Source organism: Rattus norvegicus, chromosome 7 (assembly GCF_021556685.1).
Source record: "Rattus norvegicus strain SHRSP/BbbUtx chromosome 7, alternate assembly SHRSP_T2T, whole genome shotgun sequence".
NCBI classification, from domain to species: domain Eukaryota; kingdom Metazoa; phylum Chordata; class Mammalia; order Rodentia; family Muridae; genus Rattus; species Rattus norvegicus.
This window is the reverse complement of record NC_141540.1, coordinates 12159086-12165294: the sequence shown is the minus strand read 5'-3', so window position 1 is coordinate 12165294 and position 6209 is coordinate 12159086.

The window sequence follows — 6209 nt, the reverse complement described above, 5'->3', positions numbered from 1 at the left end:
TTACCAGAGACTATGAAAGCAAGCAGATCCTGGACAGATGTCATACAGACCCTAAAAGAACACAAATGCCAGCCCAGGTTACTGTATACTGCAAAAGTCTCAATTATCGTAGATGGAGAAACCAAGATATTCCATGAGAAAACCAAATACACAAAATATTTTTCTACAAATCCAGTGCTACAAAGGATAATAAATGGTAAAGCCCAACATAAGGAGGCAAGCTACACCCCAGAAAAGGCAAGAAACTAAACATCTTGGCAACAAAACAAAGAGAAGAAAAGCACACAAACATGGTCTCACATCCAAATATGAATATAACAGGAAGCAATAATCACTATTCCTTACTATCTCTCAACATCAATGGTCTCAACTCCCCAATAAAAAGACATAGATTAACAAACTGGCTGTGCAATGACAACCCTGCATTCTGCTGCCTACAGGAAACAAACCTCAGAGACAAAGACAGACACTACCTCAGAGTGAAAGGCTGGAAAACAATTTTCCAAGTAAATGGTCGGAAGAAGCAAGCTGGAATAGCCATTCTAATATCGAATAAAATCGATTTTAAACTAAAAGTCGTCAAAAAAGTTAAGGAAGGGCACTTCAAACTTGTCAAAGAAAAAATCCAACAAGATGAACTCTCAATCCTAAATATCTATGCTCCAAATACTAGGGCACCTACATACATAAAAGAAACCTTACTAAAGCTCAAAACACACATTGCACCTCACACGATAATAGTAGGAGATATCAACACCCCACTCTCATCAATGGACAGGTCATGGAAACAGAAATTAAACAGAGATATAGACAGACTAAGAGAAGTCATGAACCAAATGGACTTAACAGATATTTCTGTAACATTCTATCCTAAATTAAAAGAATATACATTCTTCTCACCACCTCATGGTACTTTTTCCAAAATTGACCATATAATTGGTCATAAAACAGGCCTCAACAGATACAGATAGATAGAAATAATCCCATGAGTCTTATCAGACCACCATGGGCTAAAGCTGGTCTTCAATAACAATAAGGGAAGAACACCCACATATACGTGGAAGTTGAACAATGCTCTACTCAACGATAACCTGGTTAAGGAAGAAATAAAGAAAGAAATTAAAGACTTCTTAGAATTTAATGAAAATGAAGGTACAACATACCCAAACTTATGGGACACAATGAATGCTGTGCTAAGAGGAAAACTCATATCTTTGAGTGCCTGCAGAAAGAAACAGGAGAGAGCATATGTCAGCAACTTGACACCACACCTAAAAGATCTAAAACAAAAGAAAGCAAATGCACCCAGTAGGAGGAGAAGGTAGGAAATAATCAAACTCAGAGCTGAAATCAACCAAGTAGAAATAAAAAGGACTATAGAAACAATCAACAGAACCAAAAGCTGGTTCTTTGAGAAAATCAACAAGATAGATACACCCTTAGCCAGACTAATGTGAGGACAGAGAGCGTGTGTCTAAATTAACAAAATCAGAAATGAACAGGGAGACATAACTACAGATTCAGAGGAAATTCAGAAAATCATCAGATCCTACTACAAAAGCCTATATTCAGCAAAACTTGAAAATCTGCAGGAAATGGACTATGTCCTATACAGTTACCAGGTACCAAAGTTAAATCACGAACAGATAAACCATTTAAACAACCCCATAACTCCTAACGAAATAGAAGCCATCATTCATGGTCTCCCAACCAAGAGCCCACATCCAGCTGGGTTCAGAGCAGAATTCTATCACAACTTCATAGAAGACCTCATACCAATATTATCCAAACTATTCCACAAAATTGAAACAGATGGAGCACTACCGAATTCCTTCTATGAAGCCACAATTACTCTTATACCTAAACCACACAAAGACCCAACAAAGGAAGAGAACTTCTGACCAAATTCCCATATGAATATCGACGCAAAAATACTCAATAAAATTCTGGCAAACTGAATCCAAGAGCACATCAAAACAACCATCCACCATGATCAGGTAGGCTTCATCCCAGGCATGTAGGAATGGTTTAATATACGGAAAACCATCTACGTGACCCATTATATAAACAAACTGAAAGAACAAAACCACATGATCATTTCATTAGATGCTGAGAAAGCATTTGACAAAATTCAACACCCCTTCATGATAAAAGTCCTGGAAAGAATTGGAATTCAAGGCCCATACCTAAACATAGTAAAAGCCATATACAGCAAACCAGTTGCTAACATTAAACTAAATGGAGAGAAACTTGAAGCAATCCCACTAAAATCAGGGACTAGACAAGGATGCCCACTCTCTCCCTACTTATTCAATATAGTTCTTGAAGTTCTAGCCAGAGCAATCAGACAACAAAAGGAGGTCAAGGGGATACAGATCAGAAAAGAAGAAGTCAAAATAAAACTATTTGCAGATGATATGATAGTGTATTTAAGTGATCCCAAAAGTTCCACCAGAGAACTACTAAAGTTGATACACAACTTCAGCAACGTGGCTGGATATAAAATTAACTCAAATAAATCAGTAGCCTTCCTCTGCACAAAAGAGACACAAGCCGAGAAAGAAATTAGGGAAATGACACCCTTCATAATAGTCCCAAATAATATAAAATACCTCGTTGTGACTTTAACCAAGCAGGTAAAAGATCTGTACAATAAGAACTTCAAGACTCTGAAGAAAGAAATTGAAGAAGACCTCACAAGATGGAAAGATCTCCCATGCTCATGGATTGGCAGGATGAATATAGTAAAAATGGCCATTTTACCAAAAGTAATCTACAGATTCAATGCAATCCCCATCAAAATACGAATCCAATTCTTCAAAGAGTTAGACAGAAAAATTTGCAAATTCATCTGGAATAATAAAAAAACCCAGGATAGCAAAAACTATCCTCAACAATAAAAGGACTTCAGGGGGAATCACTATCCCTGAACTCAAGCAATATTACAGAACAGTAGTGACAAAAACTGCATGGTATTAGTACAGAGACAGACAGATAGACCAATGTAATAGAACTGAAGACCCAGAAATGAAGCCACACACCTATGGTCACTTGATTTCTGACAAAGGAGCCAAAATCATCCACTGGAAAAAAGATAGCATTTTTAGCAAATGGTGCTGGTTCAATTTGAGGTCAGCATGTAGAAGAATGCAGATCGATCCATGATTATCACCCTGTCCAAGGTCAAGTCCAAGTGGATCAAGGACCTCCACATCAAACCAGATACACTCAAACTAATAGAAGAAAACATGCGGAAGCCTCTTGAACACATGGGCGCTGAAGAAAATTTCCTGAACTAAACACCAATGGCTTATGCTTTAAGATTAAGAATGGACCAATGAGATCTCATAAAACTACAAAGTTTCTGTAAGGCAAAGGACACTGTGGTTAGGACAAAACAGCAACCAACAGATTGGGAAAAGATCTTTACCAATCCTACAAATGATAGAGGGATTATATCCAAAATATACAAAGAACTCAAGAAGTTAGACTGCAGGGAGACAAATAATCCTATTGAAAAATAGAGTTCAGAGGTAAACAAAGAATTCACAGCTGAGGAATGCCGAATGGCTGAGAAACACCTAAAGAAATGTTCAACATCTTTAGTCATAAGGGAAATGCAAATCAAAACAACCCTGAGATTTCACCTCACACCAGTGAGAATGGCTAAGATCAAAATCTCAGGTGACAGCATATGATGGCTAGGATGTGGAGAAAGAGGAACCCTCCTCCATTGTTGGTGGGATTGCAGACTGGTACAATCATTCTGGAAGTCAGTCTGGAGGTTCCTCAGAAAATTGGACATTGAACTACCTGAGGACCCAGCTATACCTCTCTTGGACATATACCCAAAAGATGCTCCAACATATAACAAAGCCACATGCTCCACTATGTTCATAGCAGCCTTATTTATAATAACTAGGAGCTGGAAAGAACCCAGATGACCTTCAATAAAGAAATGGATACAGAAAATGTGGTAGATCTACAGAATGGAATACTACTCAGCTATCAAAAACAATTTATGAAATTCATAGGCAAATGGATGGAACTGGAAAATATCATCCTGAGTGAGGTAACCCAATCACAGAAAAACACACATGGTATGTACTCATTGATAAGTGGATATTAGCCCAAATGCTTGAATTGTCCTAGATGCACAGAACACATGAAACTCAAGAGGGATGACCAAAATGCGAATTCTTCACTCCTTCTTTAAAAGGGGAACAAGAATATCCTTGGCAGAGAATAGGGAGGCAAAGTTTAAAACAGAGGCAGAAGGAACACCCATTCAGAGCCTGCCCCACATGTGGCCCATACTCATACAGCCACCCAATTAGATAAGATGGATGAAGCAAAGAAGTGCAGGCCAACCAACCGATCTGTCCTGAGAGACACATGCAGAATACAGCAAATACGTAGGCGAATACCAGCAGCAAACCACTGAACTGAGAATGGGACCCAGTTGAAAGAATCAGAGAAAGGACTGGAAGAGCTTGGAGGGGCTCAAGATCCCATATGAACAATGTCAATCAACCAGAGCTTCCTAGCACTAAGACACTACCCAAAGACCATACATGGATTGACCCTGGGCTCTAACCTCATAGGTAGCAATGAATAGCCTAGTAAGAGCACCAGTGGAAGAGGAAGCCCTTGGTCCTGCCAAGACTGAAGCCCCAGTGGACGCGACTGTTGGGGGGAGTGTGGTAATGGGGGGACGATGGGGAGGGGAACACCCACATGGGGAGGGGGAGGCGTTATGGGGCTGTTGTCCCGGAAATTGGGAAAGGGAATAACAATCGAAATGTAAATAATAAATACTCAAGTTAATAAAGATAAAAAAATATTCTCGCAAACCAAATCCAAGAACACATCAATATGATCATCCAACATGATCTTATGGGCTTCATTCCAGGGTTGCAGGGGTGGTTCAATATACAGAAATCTATCAATGTAATCCTCTATATAAACAAACTTAAAGATAAAAAACACATGATCTTTTCAGTAGATGCTGAGAAAGCATTTGGCACAATTTAACACCCTTTCCTGATAAAAGTCCTGGAAAGATCAAGAGTTCAAGGTCCATACCTAAACATAGTAAAAGCTATATACAGCAAACCAGTTAGCTAACATCAAACTAAATGGAGATTAACTGGAAGCATTCCCACTAAAATCAGGGACTAGACAAGGCTGCCTCCTCTCCCTACTTACTCAATATAGTTCTCAAAGTTCCAACCAAGAGCAATTTGAAAATGAAACAAAATCAAAGGGATACAATTTGGAAAGGAAGAAATCAAAATATCACGATTTGTGGATGATATGGTAGTATACATAAGTGACCACAAAAGTTCCACCAGAAAACTACTAAGCCTGATAAACAACTTCAGCAAAGTGGCTGGGAATAACATTAACTAAAAAAATCAGTAGCCTTCCTCTACTCAAAAGATAAACAGATTGAGAAAGAAATTCGGGAAATGACACCCTTTACAATAGTTTCAAATAATATAGAACATGTTTGTGTGACTTTAACCAAGCAAGTGAAAGAGACGTATGACAAGAATTTCAAGTCTCTAAAGAAAGAAATTGAAGAAGATCTCGGAAGATGGAAAGACCTTCCATGCTCATGGATTGGCAGGATTAATATAGTAAAAATGGCCAATTTGCCAAAAGCAATCTACATATGCAATACAATCCCCATCAAAATTCCAACTCAGTTTTTCATAGATTTAGAAAGAGCAATTTGCAAATTCATTTGCAATAACAAAAGATCCAACATAGCGAAAACTATACTCAAACAAAAAAGAACTTCTGGGGGAATCACCATCCTTCACCTCAAGCAGTATTACAGAGCTATAGTGGTAAAAACTATATGGTATTGGTACAGAAACATGCAGATAGATCAGTGGAAGAGAATTGAAGACCCAGAAATGAACTCACACACCTATGGTCACTTGATGTTTTACAAAGGAGCTAAAATCATCCACTGGAAAAAAAAAAGATAGCATTTTCAACAAACAGTACTGTTTCAACTGGAGGTCACCATGTAGAAGAATGCAAATTGATCCATTCTTATTGCCCTATACAAAGGACTTTCACATCAAACAGATACACTCCACCTAATAGAAGATAAAGTGGGGAAGAGTCTCAAATACTTGAGCACTTGGAAAAATATCCTGAACAAAACACCAATGGCTTATGCTCTAAGATCAAGA